Source organism: Arachis hypogaea, chromosome 11 (genome assembly GCF_003086295.3).
Source record: "Arachis hypogaea cultivar Tifrunner chromosome 11, arahy.Tifrunner.gnm2.J5K5, whole genome shotgun sequence".
Lineage (NCBI taxonomy): Eukaryota > Viridiplantae > Streptophyta > Magnoliopsida > Fabales > Fabaceae > Arachis > Arachis hypogaea.
The window spans coordinates 99,998,384-100,021,350 of record NC_092046.1 but is presented as its reverse complement, the minus strand read 5'-3'; the positions used below and the strand labels follow the sequence as shown (position 1 = coordinate 100,021,350).

The window sequence follows — 22,967 nt, the reverse complement described above, 5'->3', positions numbered from 1 at the left end:
GTAGCATTAGCACCATGTAGTTTAGTTTCTAGAGAGAGAAGCTCCCTCTTCTCTCTAGAATTAGGTTAGGTTAATTTTCATCTTAGATCTAGATTTAATTCATGCTTTGATTTACTTTTCCTTTACAATTTCTTGTCCCTCTACTCTTCCTCTCTCTAATTTTGTATTTCATTCTAGTAATTGCTTACTTTGTTGTTGATGCACTTTTGTTCTTCCATTTTCCTTTAATGCAATTTATGATTCATGTTCTTTTATTATTGAATTGCTTTATTGTTGTTTATTTTCCTTGCAATTGAGTAATGTAGATTTACTTTCCTTTCTATTTTACCATGCTTTCCTTTTATACCCGCCAAATGTTTGACAAAATGCTTGGTGGGCTTTAGAGTAGATTTTTGAGCATTCTTGGCTTGGAGAGAGTAATTAGACAATCTTGAGTCATGAAAACCCAACTCATGTTGGTGATCTAGAGTTGTTAGCTAATATTGTTTCCATTGACGCTAATCTTTTGCTAATTAAATTAGTGAGTTGATTAGGACTTTTGGATTGAGACTAGCTAGTCTTATTAGACTTTCTCCGAGTATGAGGATAACATGATACCTTCCTCAATCGTCGGAGATGACGTAATGAGATAAATTCTTGTTTATTATTGTAGTATGATTGATTAGTCTTGTTTGACTTTCTCCCTTTGTGTTGGAGTTGACTAAATAAGATGAATTAATCATTGCATGACTAGGATAGAAAGCCTATGATCTCAATCCTTGCCATGAATGTCTCTCTTCCTTAATTGCTTACTTTAATTGCTTTCTTTACTTTTCTTGTCATTTAAATTTTCTTGCCCTCTTATCAATCAAAAAACCCCCTTACCTCTTCATAGCCAATAAGCATTCACTTCATTGCAATTCCTTGTGAGATAACCCGGAGTCCAAAATACTCCGGTTATTTCTTATTTGGGGTTTGTTCATTGTGACAACCAAAATTTTTGTATGAAAGGATTCTTGATTGGTTTGGAAACTATACTTCACAACGAGAATTCATTCATTTGAGGAAATTCTAAATCGTCAAAAGTTCGTTCATCTTCTAAACTGTCAAAAGTTCGTTCATCAAGGCTCTGCTTGACTCTGTATTGAGAGAAGCCTTTCATGCTTCCTTTCCATGGTTACAGAGGAGGATCCTTAGCCTTAAACACAAGATAGTCCTCATTCAGTTGTAGGACTAACTCTCCTCTGTCTACATCAATCACAACTCTTGCTGTGGCTAGGAAAGGCCTTCCAAGGATGAAGCATTCATCCTCATCCTTCCCAATGTCTAGGATTATGAAGTCAGCAGGGATGTAAAGGCCTTCAACCTTCACTAAGACATCCTCTACAAGTCCATAAGCCTGTTTCATTGATTTGTCTACCATCTCTAGTGAGATTCTTGCAGCTTGTACCTCAAAGATCCCTAGTTTCTCCATTACACAGAGTGGCATGAGGTTTATACCTGACCCTAGGTCACACAGAGCCTTCTCAAAGGTCATGGTGCCTATGGTACAAGGTATTAAGAACGTTCCGGGATCCAGTTTCTTCTGAGGTAATTTCTACTGAACCAAGGCATTCAGTTCATTGATGAGGAATGGAGGTTCATTCTCCCAAGTCTCATTACCAAATAACTTGTCATTCAGCTTCATGATTAGTTCTAGATACCGAGTAACTTGCTCTTCAGCAATATCTTCATCCTCTACAGAAGAAGAATACTCATCAGAGCTCATGAATGGCAACAGTAAATTCAGTGGAACCTCTATGGTCTCTGTATGAGCCTCATATTTCTTTGGTTCCTCATTTGGGAACTCTTTAGTGGTCAGTGGATGTCCATTGAGGTCTTCCTCACTAGAAATCATTGCCTCTTCCTCCTCTATAGGTTCGGCCACTTTGGATATATTGATGGCCTTGCACTCTCTCTTTGGATTCTCTTCTGTATTACTTGGGAGAGTACTAGGAGGGACTTTAGTAACTCTTTTACTCAGCTGACCCACTTGTACCTCCAAATTTCTGATGGAGGACCTTGTTTCAGTCATGAAACTGAGAGCGGTCTTAGATAGATCAGAGACTATGGTTGCTAGGTCAGAGAGGCTCTGCTTAGAATTCTCTGTCTGTTGCTAAAAAGATGATAGAAAAGGCTTGCTATTGCCAAACCTATTTCTCCCATTATTATTATTATTGAAGCCTTGTTGAGGCTTTTGTTGATCCTTCCATGAGAAATTTGGATGATTTCTCCATGAAGGATTATAGGTGTTTCCATGGGATTCTCCCATGTAATTCACCTCTTCCATTGCAAGATTTTCAGGGTCATAAGCTTCTCCTTCAGAGGAAGCTTCTTTAGTACTGCTGGATGCAGCTTGCATTCCAGTCAGATTCTGAGAAATCATATTAACTTGCTGAGTCAATATTTTATTCTGAGCCAATATGGCATTCAGAGTATCAATCTCAAGAACTCCTTTCTTCTGAGTCATCCCATTATTCACAGGATTTCTTTCAGAAGTGTACATGAATTGGTTATTTGCAACCATTTCAATGAGTTCTTGGGCTTCTGCAGGTGTTTTCTTCAGATGAAGAGATCCACCAACAGAGTGGTCCAATGACATCTTGGACAATTCAGACAGACTATCATAGAATATACATAAGATGCTCCATTTTGAAAGCATGTTAGAAGGACACCTTCTGATCAATTGCTTGTATCTTTCCCAAGCTTCTTAGAGGGATTCACCTTCCTTCTGTCTGAAGGTTTGGACTTCCACTCTAAGCTTGCTCATCTTTTAAGGTGGAAAGAATTTGGCCAAGAAAGCATTGACCAACTTTTCCCAAGAGTTCAGGCTTTCTTTAGGTTGTGAGTCCAACCATATCCTAGCTCTGTCTCTTACAGCAAAGGGGAAAAGTATAAGCCTGTGGACCTCGGGATTAACTCTATTGGTCTTAATAGTGTCACAGATTTGCAAGAATTCAGCTAAGAATTGATGAGGATCTTCCAATGAAAGTCCATGAAACTTGCAATTTTGCTGCATTAGAGAAACTAATTGAGGCTTAAGCTCAAAGTTGTTTGCTCCAATGGTAGGAATTGAGATGCTTCTTCCATAGAAGTTAGAAGTTGGTGCAATAAAGTCACCAAGTATCTTCCTTGCATCTCTAGCATTGTTGTTGCGTTCGGCTGCCATGTCTGCTTCTTTTTCAAAATTTTCTGTAAGGTCCTCTCTGGAGTGTTGTGCTTTAGCTTCTCTTAGCTTCCTCTTCAGAGTCCTTTTAGGTTCAGGATCAGCTTCAACAAGAATTTCCTTATCCTTATTCCTGCTCATATGAAAAAGAAGAGAACAAAGAGAGAATGGGAATCCTCTATGTTACAATATAGAGATTCCTTTATGTGAGTATAAGAATAGAAGAATAAAAGAATGAGAAGAGAGAGGAGATGAGTAATTCGAACAGAGAGAAGAGAGAGGGGTTCGAATTATGAGTAGCAGAGAAGTGTTAGTGATTAAATAAAATAAATAGAAATGGATGAGAGAGAGTATTCGAATTTTTTTTTTAGGTAACATAAAAGATAAATATTTTTGTTTTTATTTTAATTATTTAGTTAGTGTTTGAAAATATTAAAAGAAATAAAATAAAATTAGAATTTAAAATAATTAGTTAATTAAAAAGAATTTCGAAAAGTAGTTAGTTGTTTTCGAAAATGAGAAGTGAAAAAGTAGTTAGGTGGTTTTAAAAAAGATAAGAAATAGTAAACTTTTTTAAAAAATTAAAAAAAACAAGTCAAGTAGTTAGTTGAAAAAGATTTGAAAATAAATTTTGAAAAGATAAGAAGTTAGAAAAAGATTTTGAAATTAAAATTTTAAAAAGATATGATTGAAATTTATTTTGAAAAAGAATTGAAAAAGAAATTAAAAAGATTTGATTTTTCAAATTAAAGTTGATGACTTGACTAACAAGAAACTTAAAAGATATGATTCTAGAATTTAAAAATTGAATCTTTCTTAACAAGAAAGTAACAAACTTGACATTTTTTGAATCAAAACATTAATTGTTAGTAAAGTTTTCGAAAATATTAAAAGAAAAATGAAAAAGATTTTGAAAAATTTTAAGAATGAAACTTGAAAATCATAAAAAAATGAAAAAGTATTTATTTTGAAAGATATTTGAAAAGATAAAGTTTTTAAATTGAAACTTTGACTTGACTAACAAGAAACAACTAAATTTTAAAAATTTTTGACCAAGTCAACTCAAAATTTCGAAAATTATGAGAAGAATAAGGGAAAGATATTGTTTTTTTACTTTTGAATTTTTAATGAGGAGAGAGAAAAAACAACAAAATGAAACAAAACATAAAAATTTAAGATCAAAACAAATAATGCATGCAAGAACACTTTGAATGTCAAGATGAACACCAAGAACACTTTGAAGATCATGATGAACATCAAGAATATATTTTTGAAAATTTTTAAGAAAAGAAAGACATGCAAGACACCAAACTTAAGAACTTTTGTACTAGGGACACTAATAATTTGAAAATGCACAAGAAAAACAAGAAAAGACACAAAACAAGAAAAATTAAAGATCAAACAAGGAAAATCATCAAGAGCAACTTGAAGATCAAAGAAGAACACAATGCATGAATTTTCGTAAATCTAAGAAAAATAAAAAACATGCAGTTGACACCAAACTTAAAATTTGACACAAGACTCAAACAAGAAACACACAATTTTTTTTCGAAAATAAAAATAAAAAGCTTAAACATAAAATAAAATTACCCAATCTAAGCAACAAGATGAACTGTCAGTTGTTCAAACTCGCACAATCCCCGGCAACGGCACCAAAAACTTGGTGCACAGAATTATAATCACACTTTTTACAACTCCGGTACAACTAACCAGCAAGTGCACTAGGTTGTTTAAGTAATAAAACCTTACGCGAGTAAGGGTCGAGCCCACGGAGATTGCCGGCTTGAAGCAAGCTATGGTTATCTTGTAAATCTTAGTAAGGCGGATTCAAATGGTTATGAGGTTTTGATAATTAAAAGATAAATAAAACATAAAATAAAATAAGATACTTATGTATTTCATTGGCGGGAATTTCAGATAAGTGTTTGGAGATGCTTTGTTGCTTCTGAACCTCTGCTTTCCTATTGTCTTCATCCAATCATGTGTGCTCCCTTCCATGGCAAGCTGTATGTTGGTGGATCCCCATTGTCAATGGCTACCATCCGTCCTCTCAATGAAAATGGTCCAAGTACGGTTTCCGTACGGCTAATCATCTGTCTGATCTCTCGTCTCGGATGAAAAATACCAGGCACAGCTATCGCACGGCTAATCGTCTGTTGGTTCTCACTTGTGTCGGAATAGGATCTCTCTATCCTTTTGCACACTGTCACTGCACCCAACATTCGTGAGTTTGAAGCTCATCACAGTCATCCCACCCCAGATCCTACTCGGAATACCACAGACAAGGTTTAGACTTTTCGGATCTCAGGAATGCTGCTAATTGGTTCTAGCCTCTACCACGAAGGTTCTAATCTCACGGATTCAAATACTCTGTTGTCAGGAGAGGAAAGTCAAATTCGTGGATCAGAGACCTAAGAGACTATACTCCGGCTGTCGTCCAATGACTACGTTGAATATCATGTAGACCGCTTGTGGTTGTCAGGCACGCGGATCTTGGCTAAGCGAGTAACGAAGATAGTGGGTGATTGTCACGGGTCACCCCTTCATTCTGACTTAACTGAATTAAGTACGAGAGTATATCTTGGAGAAGAAGTAAGCGTGAATTGAAAGAGAAACAATAGTACTTGCATTAATTCATGAAGAACAGAAGAGCTCCACACCTTAATCTATGAGGTGTAGAAACTCCACCGTTGGAAAATACATAAAAGAAAAAGGTCTAGGCATGACCGAATGGCCATCCTCCCAATGTGAAAAATGGCATAAGATTCTAATGAAAGTTCATAAAGGTGCTATTTATACTAAACTAGTTACTAAGGATTACAGAAAATAAGTAACTAAGTGCAGATAGTGCAGAAATCCACCTCCGGGGCCCACTTGGTGTGTGCTTGGGCTGAGCATTGAGCTTCACACGTGCATAGGCCTTTTCTAGAGTTAAACGCCAGCTTGGATGCCAGTTTGGGTGTTTAACTCCAGTTCTGGTGCCAGTTCCGGCGTTTTACGCCAGAAAAGGGTCTCTGGCTGGCGTTTAAATGCCAGTTTGGGCCATCAAATCTCGGGCAAAGTATGGACTAATACACATTGCTGAAAAGCACAAGATGTCTACTTTCCAACATAATTGAGAGCATGCCTGTTAACATCCTGGGTCGAGCTATCCGATCCGGGATGTTCAGTAACAAAGTGACCGACCTCTTCAGGTCAGGCTATCTGACCTCTTCTCAAAGAGCTCGGTCAAATCAACTGGAAAGCCCAAAAAGGGGCCCAACTTAAGGAATACGACCCTAATCCAAAGGCATCCCAAGCCTACAAAGAGAGGGGCGGTTCCCTTGAAGATAAGCTGACCTCACCCAAAGATAAGATAAGATAAGATAAGATAACTAACTTATCATATCTAAAAAGGTCACTATCACACCATTATAAATACACTGGATCATCCAGGTATAACTCATACTCTGATTCTACTAAAACCATTGATGAGCGGATATTTTATACGCTTTTTGGGGTTAATTTCATATAGCTTTTAGTATGTTTTAGTTAGTTTTTTGTTTATTTTCATTAGTTTTTAGGAAAAATTCATATTTCTGGAATTTACTATGAGTTGTGTGTTTTTCTGTAATTTCAGGTATTTTTCTGGCTGAAATTGAGGGAGCTGAGTAAAAATCTGATTCAACCTGAAAAAGGACTGCTGATGCTGTCGGATTCTGACCTCCCTGCACTCAAAGTGGATTTTCTGGAGCTACAGAACTTGAAATGGCGTGCTTCCAATTGCGTTGAAAAGTTGACATCCAGGGCTTTCCAGAAATATATAATAGTCTATACTTTTCTCAAGGATAGACGACGTAAACTGGCGTTCAACGCCAGTTCTCTGCCCAATTCTGGCGTCCAGCGCCAGAAAAGGATTAAAAGTTGGAGTTCAACGCCAGAAATGGATCCAAACCTGGCATTGAACGCCCAAAATGGCCTTATGCACGTGAATTACTTAAATCTCAGCCCCAGCACACACCAAGTGGGCCCCAGAAGTGGATCTCTATACCATCTGCTATAGTTTACTCATTTTCTGTAAACCTAGGCTACTAGTTTAGTATTTAAACAACTTTTAGAGACTTATTTTGTATCTCATGATATTTTAGATCTAAACTTTGTACTCTTTGACGGCATGAGTCTCTAAACTCCATTGTTGGGGGTGAGGAGCTCTGCTGTGTCTCGATGAATTAATGCAAGTATTTCTGTTTTCCATTCAAACACGCTTGTTCCTACCTAAGATGTTCATTCGCGCTTAACTGTGATGAAGGTGATGATCCGTGACACTCATCACCTTCCTCAACCCATGAACATGTGCCTGACAACCACCTCCGTTCTATATCCGATTGAATGAGTATCTCTTAGATCTCTTAATTAGAATCTTCGTGGTATAAGCTAGAACTGATGGCGGCATTCATGAGAATCCGGAAAGTCTAAACCTTGTCTGTGGTATTCCGAGTAGGATTCAATGATCGAATGACTGTGACGACCTTCAAACTCGCGAGTGCTAGGCGTTAGTGACAGACGCAAAAGGATAAAGAATCCTATTCCAGTATGATCGAGAACCGACAGATGATTAGCCGTGCTGTGACAGAGCATGTGAGCATATTCTTCACCGAGAGGATGGGATATAGCCATTGACGACGGTGACCCCCTACATACAGCTTGCCATGGGAGGACGTGCATGCGTAAATCAGAAGACAGAGGAAAGCAGAGATTCAGAAGACAAAGCATCTCCTTTTTTTGGTAATTGGCTATCCTTTTTTTTAAAAATCCTTTTTTCAAAAATAATTTTTTTTTAAAATCTTGTACCAAACTTTAAATTTGGTGTTTTCTTGTTGATTTTTCTTTGTTTTTCGAAAATTTTAGCTTGGTTTTCTAAAAATTTTAAGTTTGGTGTTCCTTCTTCATGTTCTTGCTGTTCTTGTGAGTCTTCAAAGTGTTCTTGAGTTTTCCTTGTGTCTTGATCTTAAAATTTTTAAGTTTGGTGTTCCTTGGTGTTTTTCCTCCAAAATTTTCGAAAACAAGGAGCATTAGATCTAAAAATTTTAAATCTTGTGCTATCTTATTGTTTCTCTCTTTCCTCTTTAAATTCAAAAATATCTTTTCTCTTTATTAAACAAATTTTCGAAATTTATTTTTAAAATTCAGATTTTTTTTAAAAAAAAAATTTAAAATCTTTTTCAAATCATATCTTTTTGAAAACTTCCTTACCACTTTCTCTTCCCTCATTTTTTCGAAAATCTTCACCTATTCTTATTTATTTTATTAATTTATTTTATTTTCGAAATAAATAAATACATAAAAAAAATATTTTCTCTATTTTACATCATCTCCCTTTCTCCATCATGGACCTAAGCGGAAATGAACAGTCCAGGAGGACTCTGGGGTCATATTCTAACCCCTCTACTGCTTCATATGGGAGTAGCATCTGCATACCCTCCATTGGAGTCAGTAGCTTTGAGTTGAATCCTCATCTCATTATCATGGTGCAGCAAAGTTGCCAGTATTCCGGTCTTCCACAGGAAGAACCTACAGAGTTTCTGGCACAGTTTCTACAGATTGCTGACACAGTACATGATAAAGAAATAGATCAGGATGTCTACAGACTATTACTGTTTCCATTTGCTATAAAAGATCAAGCTAAGAGGTTGTTGAATAACCAACCTAAGGCCAGCATAAGGACATGGAAACAGCTAACAGAAAAATTCCTGAATCAATACTTTCCCCAAAACGGATGACACAGCTAAGGCTGGACATCCAAGGCTTTAAACAAGGAGATAGTGAATCTCTTTATGATGCCTGGGAGAGATACAGAGAGATGCTACGAAAATGCCCTTCTGAAATGTTTTCAGAGTGGGTTCAGTTAGACATCTTTTATTATGGGCTTGCTGAAGGAGCTCAGATGTCTCTAGATTACTCAGCTGGTGGATCTATCCACATGAGAAAGACAATTGAAGAGGCTCAAGAGCTCATTGATACAGTTGCCAGGAATCAGCATCTGTACCTAAGCAGTGACCCTTCCATGAAAGAAAAGGTTAAAACAACAACTGCTGAACTCAGTCCTGTAAAACAAGCTGCAGAATTCAATCAGCAATTGGACTTTCTAACAAAGCAGTTAGCCGAATTCAAAGATAGACTACAAGAGACAAGGATGGCTAATATACATATAAAAGAACAGTTTAAGCAAACAAAGCAGCAGCTATCAAGGCAAATAACAGAAGAATGCCAAGCAATTCAATTAAGAAGTGGGAAAACATTAAATACCCCACCTCAAGGCAGCAAAAAGCTAAGAAATGAGCAAACCACCCAAAATTCACCTGAGGACAGTAAGAGCCCAGGGAAAAGTAATTCTGGAACTAAAACGCCATAAATTTGGTGGAAGGCTAGCGCTGAACGCCCAGACCATGCTCAGGACTGGCGTTCAACGCCAGAAACAAGGCAGGATTGGCGTTCAACGCCAAAAATAGGCAAGGATCTGGCGTTGAACGCCCAAAATGGGCAAGATCTGGCGCTGAACGCCCAAAATGGGCACAGTTCTGGCGTTCAGACGCCAGGAACAGACAAGGAGCTGGCGTCCAATTTCACTCCAGCTTCTAACCCTGGCACTCAATTGCCAGTGAGGGATCAGACACACACAAATGCTGATAACAACCCCTCTAAAAAGGCTTCTTCAACCACTTCTGTAGGCAATAAACCTGCAGCAACTAAGGTTGAGGAATATAAAGCCAAGATACCTTATCCTCAAAAACTCCGGAAAGAGGAGCAGGATAAGCAATTTGCTCGCTTTGCAGATTATCTCAGGACTCTTGAAATAAAGATTCCATTTGCAGAAGCACTTGAGCAAATACCTTCTTATGCCAAGTTCATGAAAGAGATCTTGAGTCATAAAAAGGATTGGAGAGAAACATAAAGAGTTCTCCTCACTGAAGAATGCAGTGCAGTCATTCTGAAAAGCTTTCCTGAGAAGCTTAAAGATCCTGGGAGTTTTCTGATACCATGCATATTAGAAGGTCAATGCACCAAGACAACTTTATGCGATCTTGGGGCAAGCATCAACATAATACCTATATCCACTATCAGAAAGCTTGGCTTAACTGAAGAAGTTAAACCAACCCGGATATGTCTCCAACTTGCTGATGGCTCCACTAAATACCCATCAGGCGTGATTGAAGACATGATTGTCAGAGTTAGGCCATTCGCCTTTCTCACTGACTTTGTTGTGCTGGAAATGGAGGAGCACAAGAGTGTTACTCTCATTCTAGGAAGACCCTTCCTAGCAACTGGACGATCCCTCATTGACGTCCAACAGGGGAAAATAACCCTGAGAGTCAATGATGATAAGTTTAAGTTGAACGCTGTCAAAGCCATGTAGCATCCTGACACATCAAAAGACTGCATGAAAGTTGATCTTATTGACTCGTTAGTAGAAGAGATCAACATGGCTGAGAGTCTCGAATCAGAGTTGGAAAACATCTTTCAAGATGTTCAGCCTGACTTGGAGGATTCAGAGGACATGAAAGAGCCTCTGAAGTCTCTTCTGGAAGAGGAAAAACCTCCTAAACCCGAGCTCAAGCCATTACCACCATCCTTGAAATATGCATTTCTGGGAGAAGGTGACACTTTTCCAGTGATCATAAGCTCTGCTTTAAATTCACAGGAAGAGGAATCACTTATTCAAGTGCTAAGGACACACAAGACAGCTCTTGGGTGGTCCATAGGTGACCTTAAGGGCATAAGCCCAGCTAGATGCATGCACAAAATCTTATTGGAGGATAATGCCAAACCAGTGGTTCAACCACAGAGGCGGCTAAATCCAGCCATGAAGGAAGTGGTGCAGAAAGAGGTCACCAAATTACTAGAGGCTGGGATTATTTATCCTATTTCTGATAGCTCCTGGGTGAGCCATGTCCAAGTCGTCCCAAAAAAGGGAGGCATGACAGTGATTCATAATGAAAAAAATGAACTGGTTCCTACAAGAACAGTTACAGGGTGGCGCATGTGTATTGACTACAGAAGGCTCAATACAGCCACCAGAAAGGATCATTTTCCTTTACCATTCATAGACCAGATGCTAGAAAGACTAGCAGGTCATGATTATTACTACTTTTTAGATGGCTACTCAGGCTATAACCAGATTGCAGTAGATCCTCAAGATCAAGAGAAAACAACATTCACATGTCCATCTGGAGTGTTTGCTTATAGAAGGATGCCATTTGGGCTGTGTAATGCGCCTGCAACCTTCCAGAGATGCATGCTCTTATTTTCTCTGATATGGTGGAAAAATTTCTGGAAGTCTTCATGGATGACTTCTCAGTATATGGAGACTCATTCAGCTCCTGTCTTGATCACCTGAAACTTGTTCTGAAAAGATGCCAAGAGACCAACCTAGTTTTAAACTGGGAAAAATGTCACTTCATGGTGACTGAAGGGATTGTTCTTGGGCATAAAATCTCAAACAAGGGAATAGAGGTGGATCAAGCAAAAATAGAGGTAATTGAAAAATTACCACCACCTGTCAATGTTAAGGCAATCAGAAGCTTTTTGGGGCATGCAGGATTCTATAGGAGGTTTATAAAGGATTTTTCAAAAATCGCAAAACCTCTAAGCAATCTGCTAGCTGTTGACACGCCATTTGTGTTTGACACAGAGTGCCTGCAGGCGTTTGAAACGCTGAAAGCTAAGCTGGTCACAGCACCAGTTATTTTTGCACCAGACTGGACATTACCATTTGAGCTAATGTGTGATGCCAGTGATCACGCCATTGGTGCAGTGTTGGGACAGAGGCATGACAAGCTTCTACACGTCATTAATTATGCTAGTCGCGTTCTAAATGATGCCCTGAAAAATTACACAACCACAGAAAAAGAATTACTTGCAGTGGTTTACGCCATTGACAAGTTCAGATCATACTTAGTAGGATCAAAAGTGACTGTGTATACTGATCATGCTGCTCTTAAATATCTACTCACAAAGCAGGATTCAAAACCCAGGCTCATCAGATGGGTGTTGCTTCTGCAAGAGTTTGATATAGAAATAAGAGACAGAAAAGGGATACAGAACCAAGTGGCTGATCATCTGTCCCGGATAGAGCCAGTAGAAGGGACGCCCCTCCCCTCTCTTGAGATCTCTGAGACTTTTTCGGATGAGCATTTATTTGCCATTCAGGAAACACCATGGTTTGCCGATATTGCAAACTATAAAGTTGCAAGGTTCATACCCAAGGAGTACAACAGGATACAAAAGAAGAAATTAATTACTGATGCAAAGTACTACTTGTGGGATGAACATTATCTCTTTAAGAGATGTGCAGACGGAATAATCCGTAGGTGTGTGCCTAGAGAAGAAGCACAGAGGATCCTGTGGCATTGCCATGGATCTCAATATGGAGGCCATTTCGGAGGTGAGCGAACAGCCACCAAGGTCCTCCAATGTGGCTTCTATTGGCCCACACTCTATAAAGATTTCCGAGAGTTTGTACGTAACTGTGACAGTTGCCAAAGAGCTGGTAATCTACCTCATGGTTACTCCATGCCTCAACAAGGAATCTTGGAAATTGAGTTGTTTGACGTATGGGGAATTGACTTCATGGGACCTTTCCCACCATCATACTCAAACACTTATATTCTAGTGGCAGTTGACTATGTATCAAAATGGGTTGAGGCCATTGCCACACCCACCAATGATACTAAAACAGTGCTGAAGTTCCTCCAGAAACATATCTTTAGCAGGTTTGGTGTCCCTAGAGTACTCATCAGTGATGGGGGCACTCACTTCTGCAATAAACAGCTTTACTCTGCCATGGTTTAGTATGGAATTCCCCATAAGGTGGCTACTCCATATCATCCACAAACTAATGGGCAAGCTGAAGTCTCTAACAGAGAATTAAAGAGAATCCTAGAACGGACAGTAAGTACCCGTAGAAAGGATTGGGCACGGAGCTTGGATGATGCTCTGTGGGCTTACAGAACAGCATTCAAGACCCCTATAGGGACCTTTCCATACCAACTTGTGTCTGGTAAGGCATGTCACCTGCCCGTGGAACTGGAACATAAAGCCTACTAGGCAACCAGATTCCTAAACTTTGATGCCAAATTAGCAGGAGAAAAAAGATTGCTCCAGCTAAATGAGCTAGAGGAATTCAGGTTCACAGCTTTCGAAAATACCAAGCTTTATAAAGAGAAATAAAAAAAGTGGCATGACAGAAAGCTGTCATCTAGAATCTTTGAGCCAGGACAGAAGGTTCTGCTGTTCAACTCTAGACTCAGGCTATTCCCCGGGAAATTGAAATCCCGGTGGAGGGGACCATACGTGATTACAAGTGTATCACCATATGGTTATGTGGAGCTTCAAGATATTGATTCTGATAAGATGTTCATTGTCAATGGACAGAGAATCAAGCATTATCTTGAAGGCAACGTTGAGCAAGAGTGCTCAAGGCTGAAGCTAGACTAAAAGCTCAGCAAGGTCCAGCTAAAGACAATAAAGAAGCACTTGCTGGGAGGCAACCCAGCCATGGGGCATCAATCCTCTAAGCATTTTGTCCTATTTTTATTTTTATTTGTTTATATAAAGTTCAGTGATACTAAGGTAAAGAATCAATTTCATAAATTCACAGGGTTACAGAAGGAATCTACACACAAAACAGAGAAAAAGAGCTCACTGGCAAGAAAACGCCAGTGAGAGCCCATTTTGGGCGTTCAGCGCCCAAAAGGGGCATCCAGTGGGCGCTGAACGCCAGTAAGGATAGCTATCGGGCGTTCAACACCAGAAAAGGGCAACAAATAGGCGTTGAACGCCCAGGAGAGCAGCATTTGGGCGTTGAACGCCCAAAACAGGCAGCGTTTGGGCGTTCAAACGCCAGGATAGCGGGGAGGAGCTCTCCTTCTACCCATCTCCTTTCTTTTCTTTTGCTTGAGGACAAGCAAACCTCTAAGTTTGGTGTGCTTATCCGAGATCCCTAAGATCATGGCCCCTAAAGGAAAACAACCCACTCCAAGAGGCAAGAAAGAGAGTATTCCAAAAACACTTTGGAATCAAGGGAAGTTCTTAACCAAGGAACATTCAGACCATTACTACAAAATAATGGGTCTAAGATCGGTGATCCCGGAAGTTAAGTTTGATCTGAAAGAAGATGAATATCCAGAGATCCAAGAGCAAAATCAAAACAGCATGCTCTGCAAACTGCTCAGGAAACAAGAGGAGCAAGGGCGTGACTTAAAGGAACTGAAGCGTCAGGAGTTATCTCTTGAAGGACCAAGCACCTCACAGACTAGAGGAACGTCCACTTCCAAACCTCAAGGTTGTTGAGTTCTAATCTTAGCCTTAACTCTGTGATAATTGTTCTTATTTTAGTTTTACCTTAGGAGTCATATAGTAGCAATTAGTATCTATTTTGATTTTATCTCCAATCAAGTTATAGTCTATTTTTCTCATCATCAACAAACATGAATAAAATAGTAGATCTTTTGAATAAGAGGCAATAAAATTTTGAGTTTTTAATAAGATAAATTCTAATTAGTTACATGTGGTGGCAATGCTTTCTATCTTCTGAATAAATGCTTGAACAGTGCATATGTCTTTTGAATTTGTTGCTTAAGACTGTTAAATATGTTGGCTCTTGAAAGAATGATGAACATGAGACATGTTATTGATAATCTGAAAAATCATAAAAATGATTCTTGAAGCAAGATAAAGCAGCAAAGAACAAAGCTTGCAGAAAAAAAAAAGAGAGAGAGAGAAAGCAAGCAGAAAAAGCCAAAGCTCTTAAAACTAAAAGGCAAGAGCAAAAAGCCAATAGCCCTTAAAACCAAAAGGCAAGGGTAACAAAAAGGATCCCAAGGCTTTGAGCATCAGTGGATAGGAGGGCCTAAGGGAATAAAATCCTGGCCTAAGCGGCTAAACCAAGCTGTCCCTAACCATGTGCTTGTGGCGTGAAGGTGTCAAGTGAAAACTTGAGACTGAGCGGTTAAAGTCAAGGTCCAAAGCAGAAAGAAGAGTGTGCTTAAGAACTCTGGACACCTCTAATTAGGGACTTTAGCAAAGCTGAGTCACAATCTAAAAGGTTCACCCAATTATGTGTCTGTGGCATTTATGTATCCGGTCGTAATACTGGAAAACAAAGTTCTTAGGGCCACGGCCAAGACTCATGAAATAGCTGTGTTCAAGAATCATCATACTGAAATAGGAGAATCAATAACACTATCTGAATTCTAAGTTCCTATAGATGCCAATCACTCTGAGCTTCAATGGATAAAGTGAGATGCCAAAACTGTTCGGAAGCAAAAAGCTACTAGTCCCGCTCATCTAATTAGAATTTGAGCTTCACTCAAAAACTCTGAGATATTATTGCTTCTTAACCTATTAGTCTTCTATTTTATTTGTCTAGTTGCTTGAGGACAAGCAACAGTTTAAGTTTGGTGTTGTGATGAGCGGATATTTTATACGCTTTTTGGGGTTAATTTCATATAGCTTTTAGTATGTTTTCGTTAGTTTTTAGTTTATTTTCATTAGTTTTTAGGAAAAATTCATATTTCTGGACTTTACTATGAGTTGTGTGTTTTTCTGTAATTTCAGGTATTTTTCTGGCTGAAATTGAGGGAGCTGAGCAAAAATCTGATTCAGGCTGAAAAAGGACTGCTGATGCTGTTGGATTCTGACCTCCCTGCACTCAAAGTGGATTTTCTTGAGCTACAGAACTCGAAATGGCGTTCTTCTAATTGCGTTGGAAAGTATACATCCAGGGCTTTCCAGCATTTTATAATAGTCCATACTTTGCTCAAGGATAGATGACGTAAACTGGCGTTCAACGCCAGTTCTCTGCCCAATTCCGGCGTCCAGCGCCAGAAAAGGATTAAAAGTTGGAGTTCAACGCCGGAAATGGATCCAAACCTGGCGTTGAACGCCCAAAATGGCCTTATGCACGTGAATTACTTAAATCTCAGCCCCAGCACACACCAAGTGGGCCCCAGAAGTGGATATCTATACCATTTGCTATAGTTTACTCATTTTCTGTAAACCTAGGCTACTAGTTTAGTATTTAAACAACTTTTAGAGACTTATTTTGTATCTCATGATATTTGAGATCTAAACTTTATACTCTTTGACGGCATGAGTCTCTAAACTCCATTGTTGGGGGTGAGGAGCTCTGCTGTGTCTCGATGAATTAATGCAAGTATTTCTGTTTTCCATTCAAACACGCTTGTTCCTACCTAAGATGTTCATTCGCGCTTAACTATGATGAAGGTGATAATCCGTGACACTCATCACCTTCCTCAACCCATGAACGTGTGCCTGACAACCACCTCCGTTCTATATCCGATTGAATGAGTATCTCTTAGATCTCTTAATTAGAATCTTCGTGGTATAAGCTAGAACTGATGGCGGCATTCATGAGAATCCAGAAAGTCTAAACCTTGTCTATGGTATTCCGAGTAGGATTCAATGATCGAATGACTATGACGAGCTTCAAACTCGTGAGTGCTGGGCGTTAGTGACAGACGCAAAAGGATAAAGAATCCTATTCCAGTATGATCGAGAACCGACAGATGATTAGCCGTGCTGTGACAGAGCATGTGAGCATATTCTTCACTGAGAGGATGGGATATAGCCATTGACGACGGTGACCCCCTACATACAGCTTGCCATGGGAGGACGTGCATGCGTGAATCAGAAGACAGAGGAAAGCAGAGATTCAGAAGACAAAGCATCTCCAAACCAACAATTAATGCTCTCTTGGTTATTCGCAATTCAACTAATAAACATAACTGACTTCCTGACTAAGATTCACAAGATAACCATAGATTGCTTCAAACCAACAATCTCCGTGGGATTCGACCCTTACTCACGTAAGGTATTACTTGGACGACCCAGTGCACTTGCTGGTAAGTGGTACGAGTTGTGAAAAGTGTGATTCACAATTTGTGCACCAACCCTGTTTAATACCCATGCTAACTTAAGCATCGGAGTCTCTTGCAGGTACCCCCACCCTTCGGTGATGAAGGATCAGCAGTGCAGCCAAGCTCAACAAGCCGAAAATGACAGCTCCAGCCTCCCTTTACAGTTGGACAGGTCATCTCCGACCAGCACAAAAGATCTCGTCCGAGATCGACCTACAGTTTTAGGTAACCCTCGGAACATTGGCGCCATTTCCGGGGAACCTGGAAGTCATTCCACCACCATGGCGGACGATCATGACAACGACCACGATTCAGATCTAGAGGATAGAACACCGCACCAAAACGCGGATACTACACTAAAAGATGCTCTGGAATCTAACGGGGACAAAAACTCATCAAATCCGGGAGTGATAGAGGCGCTTCAAGATCGATTAAAGCAACTCGAAAAGGAAACCCATCATCAACGAGAAGTCGGAAAGGATCTACAAAGAGAGGTAAGACGACGTTGAGAATTAGAAGATAAACTTCTGAAACTCGAAGCCGATCTCAAAGCAAGAGCCACTCGGACTACCCCTGAGGACAACTTACGCAAAGATCAAGATCTATTCACTAGGTAAATCATGAAGACCAAAATTCCTAAGGACTTCAAACTTCCGGATATTAATTTATACGATGGCACTATGGATCGCAACCATCACCTCAGCAATTTCAGAAGTAGAATGTATCTTACCGACGCCTCAGATGCAGTTCGTTGCAAAGCTTTTCCAACAACTCTCACAAAGACAGCAATCAGATAGTTCGACAACCTACCTCCTAAATCCATCTCAAGCTTTGATGACCTAGCCAAAAAGTTCCTGGCCAGATTCTCCATCCAAAAAGACAAGGCTAAGTACGCCCCCAGCCTACTAGGAATTAAGCAAGGAGATCGGAAAAGTCTTCGTAACTACATGGAAAGATTCAACAAAACATGCCTAGACATACAAAGCTTACCAATAGAGGCCGCCATCACGGGCCTCATCAATGGCCTGCGAGAAGGACCTTTTAGCCAATCCATATCAAAGAAGTACCCCACATCTCTGGACGAAGTGCAGGAACGAGCAGAGAAATACATCAACATGGAAGAAAATTCTCGACTAGGAGAAACCTCAAAATCCGGATTCACCTACCGAGACAAAGACAAAGAATCCAAAAAGAAGGAAGATCGACAAGGGGAAAAAATTAAAAAATACCATAATTACACTCCTCTTAGGGTGTCCCTGGTGGATATTTACAAAGAAGTCTGCCACACAGAAAAATACCCCCAGCCCGACCACTCAAAGGCAAAAAAGGAGGAGGAGGAAACCGGAATGAATATTGTGAATACCATCGAGTCCATGGGCACTCCACCAACAAATTTTTTGACTTAAAAAATGTCATAGAAAAGTTAGTAAGAGAAGGAAAACTAGATCGGTATTTGGACACCCGAGACGATGAGCAAAGAAAAAGGAGGATGGACGAAGAAGCCGGGCGAAGGAAGCGATCACCTCGTACGCCAGAAAGACATGTTCATATGATACACGGAGGATTTGCAGGAGGAGGAATCTCCAAATCATCCCGCAAAAGATAACTTAAAGAAGTATATCATGTCGAAGGAAAGGAGGAAGCGCCCGACATCCCTGCAATTACGTTCACCAAGGAAGATGCATCCGGTATCATCTCAGGACACGACGATCCCATGGTCATCACCATCATACTAGCAAATGCCAATCTCCACCACACATTAATAGACCAAGGGAGCTCCGCCGACATCTTATTCAAAACTGCCTTCGATAAGCTCGGCTTAGAAGAAAAAGAGCTTAAAGCATACCTGAACAGCCTGTTCGGACTGGGAGATACCCTGGTACAACCATTGGGATACGTGCCACTACATACGACCTTCGAAAAAGGAAACCAATCTAGAACACTCAAAATAGACAACATCGTGGTCGACGTGAGTTCAGCCTACAATGCCTTAATAGGACGGACAACCTTAAATCAACTCGGCGCAATAGTCTCAACTCCACATCTATGCATGAAATTTCCAACTGCAGAAGGGATAGCTACAATAAAGGCAGATCAAAAGATGGCACGCCGCTGTTATAACGAAAGTCTAAACCTCAGAGGCAGAGGAGAAGAATTCCACACAATTGAGCTCAGCGGAGTTCAGAGACGAGAAGAACTCCGTCCACAGCCCGAAGGAGAAGTAGAAAAAGTTCAGATCGGAAACACCTCGGACAAAACAACTAATATCGGCACGATCTTAAACAGAGACGCAAAAGAATCACTGATACAGTTCTTACGAGATAATGTCGATCTCTTCGCATGGAAAGCTGCAGACATGCCAGGCATAGACCCCAAACTAATCTGCCACAAGTTGGCGGTCTATCCAGGATCTCAGCCGATACAGCAGAGACGAAGAAAACTTGGGCCAGAACGATCTCAAGCTGTGGAAGAACAGGTACAAGCACTACTGGAGGCGAGATTCATAACAGAAGTCAAGTACCCACTATGGCTAGCCAACGTCGTCTTGGTGAAAAAATCTAACGGGAAGTGGCGAATGTGCACCGACTACACCGATCTCAACAAGGCCTGCCCAAAAGATCCTTATCCACTCCCAAGTATCGACGCACTGGTGGATGCCTCATCCGGATATAAATACCTCTCGTTTATGGATGCATATTCTGGATACAATTAAATTCCAATGTATCCACCTGATCAGGAAAAAACCTCGTTTCTAACACCAAAAGCAAACTATTGCTACATCGTAATGCCTTTTGGTCTTAAAAACGCGGGGGCAACTTATCAAAGGCTAATAAACAAAGTCTTTTCAGACCATATCGGAAAAATCATGGAAGTCGATATGGACGACATGTTGATAAAGACACAATGTGAAGAGACATTATTGTCCGACTTGGTTCAAGTGTTCGACACTATAAGGAAGCATGGCATGCGACTCAATCCTGCAAAATGCACCTTTGCAGTAGAAGCTGGCAAGTTCTTGGGTTTTATGCTCACACAAAGAGGAATCGAGGCAAATCCAGATAAATTCTAGGCTATACTCAACATGAAGAGCCCAACTTGTGTCAAAGAGGTACAACAACTCAATAGGAGGTTGGCGGCCTTGTCCAGATTCCTAGCGGGATCAGCAATAAGATCTCTCCCCTTCTACGCCACTCTGAGAAAAGGAAAAAAGTTCAAATGGACAACAGAGTGCGAGCAAGCCTTTCAGGACTTCAAAAGTTTCCTAGGACAACCACCCATCCTAACTCGACCACGAGGGGAAGAGCCACTCGTATTATACCTCGCGGTAGGAAGTCGGGCAATAGCCTCAGCACTGGTTCGAGAAGACGACAAAGGGCAACAACCTGTATACTTTATTAGTAAAACGCTACAAGGATCCGAGTTGAACTACCAAAAAATAGAAAAATTTGCCTATGCGCTCATACTAACATCTCGACGTCTTCGCCCGTACTTCTAAACTCACACCATTAAGGTTCGGACCAACCAGCCCATAAAAGGGATATTGCAGAAAACAGATCTAGCAGGCAGAATCCTACAATGGGCAGTCGAGTTGTCCGAATTCGACCTTCAATACAAAGCTCAAACAGCCATTAAATCACAATACTTAGCCAACTTCATTGCAAAATTTACAGACGCCCCAAGGACCCCCATAGAATGGAATATTTACGTGGACGGTTCCTCGAATAAAACTGGAAGCGGCGCAGGTGTGATAATTGAAAGCAACCAAGGAACTCAAATTGAGCTTTCCCTCAAATTCGGGTTCCCTACCTCAAACAACCAGGCGGAATATGAAGCACTACTAGCTGGTTTGAAGTTGGCTAAGGAGGTGGGAGCCCAAAAACTCATCATCTTCAGCGACTCACAAGTAGTCACCTCACAAATAACAGGGAACTACCAAGACAAAGATCCCACCATGAAAAAATATTTGGATAAAACCAGGGAACAGCTTGGACAACTCAGGGAATATGAGATCCGCCACATACCCCGCGAACAAAATGCCCGAGCTGATGCACTCTCAAAATTAGCCAGCACCAAACCAGGGGGCAACAATAGAAGTCTCATCCAGGAAATACTACAGAGGCCGTCAATATCGGAAGAAGAAAAAGTCCTAGCCATAACAGGTCAGGACCAAGGATGGATGACCCCCATAATTAACTACCTCAAAATAGAAACACTCCCTACAGATGAAAAGAAGGCAAAGAGGTTAAAACAGGAGGCATAATACTACACTATTATAAACAACACCCTATACAGAAGAGGGATTTCAATACCGTTATTAAAATGTGTGCCGACCTCCAACACAAGGGAAGTTTTAGAGGAAGTACACAGTGGCATTTGTGGCAATCATCTCAGAGCACAAGCTCTCACCAAAAAGTACTCCGGGCGGGATTTTATTGGCCAACTCTACAAAAGGAAGCTATAGAATTTGTAAAGACATGTCCACCATGCCAGAAACATGCCAACTTTCATATCGCCCCGCCAGAAGAGCTCATCAGTGTAACCTCACCATGGCCATTTGCAAAATGGAGACTCGATCTTCTTGGACCCTTTCCCCAGGAATCGGGACAAGTTAAATTTCTCATAGTAGGGGTAGACTACTTCACAAAGTGGATCGAGGCAGAACCCCTAGCCAACGCCACCACTGAAAGAGGTCGAAAGTTCCTATATAGGAATATTGTCACAAGGTTCGGGGTTCCATACTCCATCACCACAGACAATGGTACCCAATTCACAGATGCAGGCTCCAGAAAATTAGTAGTTGACTTGAACATAAAGCACCAGTTTACCTCCGTCAAACATCCCCAAACCAATGGACAGGCCGAAGCTGCTAACAAAGTCATATTGGCTGGGCTAAAACGGAGATTACAAGATGCAAAGGGAGCTTGGGCCGAAGAACTTCCACAAGTCCTATGGGCACATCGAACAACGCCATATTCCACCACAAAGGAATCACCCTTTCGATTAGCATACGGAATAGAGGCAATGATCCCGGTAGAGATCGGGGAAGGATCGCCTAGAGTGGTCCATTACAATAAAGAAGCCAACTCCCAACTTCAAAGAGAAGAGCTCGACCTACTTCCTGAAATCCAAGAAAGAGCTCGGATCAGGGAAGAAGCACTAAAATGAAGAATGGCTTCCAGATATAATCAAAAGGTAGTGCCAAGAGGTTTCGCTGAGAATGATCTCATCCTAATCCAAAATGATATTGGAACAACTCGACCCGGAGAAGGAAAGCGGGCAACAAACTGGAAAGGACCTTATCGAGTCATAGAAGTACTTGGGAAGGGCTACTACAGACTATCCGAACTCGACGGGCGAGAACTTCCTAGGTCGTGGCACGCCTACAACCTAAGAAGATACTATAGCTAAAGAAGGTAAAAGATCTCATCATAGGAGGCACTCTTTTTCCTGAAAAGGTTTTTTAATGAGGCACCAAGCTGAGGTCCAGAAATTATCCAACTCAAAAGGATAAAAACTCTATATGTACATATTTTCATTTTCTTTTAAATAAAATATATTAGCCCCTTTACAAAGTTTTCAAGATGCATTAATCTGAAACATTCATCATCCGATTATAAAGCGACAGATTGGCAGAAAGTGAAAAACAAATTCGCTGCACGATCATGATAAAGACCAACAAAGATGAAAACCAAATTCATCTAAAGGTCGACTAAACGAGGATTTAACCCACCTTCTACAAATCGGCAAAGATGAAAACAGAATAATGCAAGAAGTTATCGAAAGTGATCCGGAGAAAGGACCTGACGAGGTCCTGCTGGATTGCTAAATAATAACTTAAAAGACTGGCCAACATTTAGAAGTTGGAC

The 22,967-nt window shown here is 40.5% G+C and overlaps 1 non-coding gene across 1 annotated transcript; it reads left to right on the top strand.

Annotated features, from left to right (window-relative positions):
- The first annotated feature begins 2,674 nt into the window (after positions 1-2,674).
- On the top strand, positions 2,675-2,782 carry LOC112725605 (small nucleolar RNA R71). Its single transcript, XR_003164702.1, has one exon. It is a non-coding gene; the product is annotated as a small nucleolar RNA R71 (small nucleolar RNA).
- Positions 2,783-22,967: the final 20,185 nt, after the last annotated feature.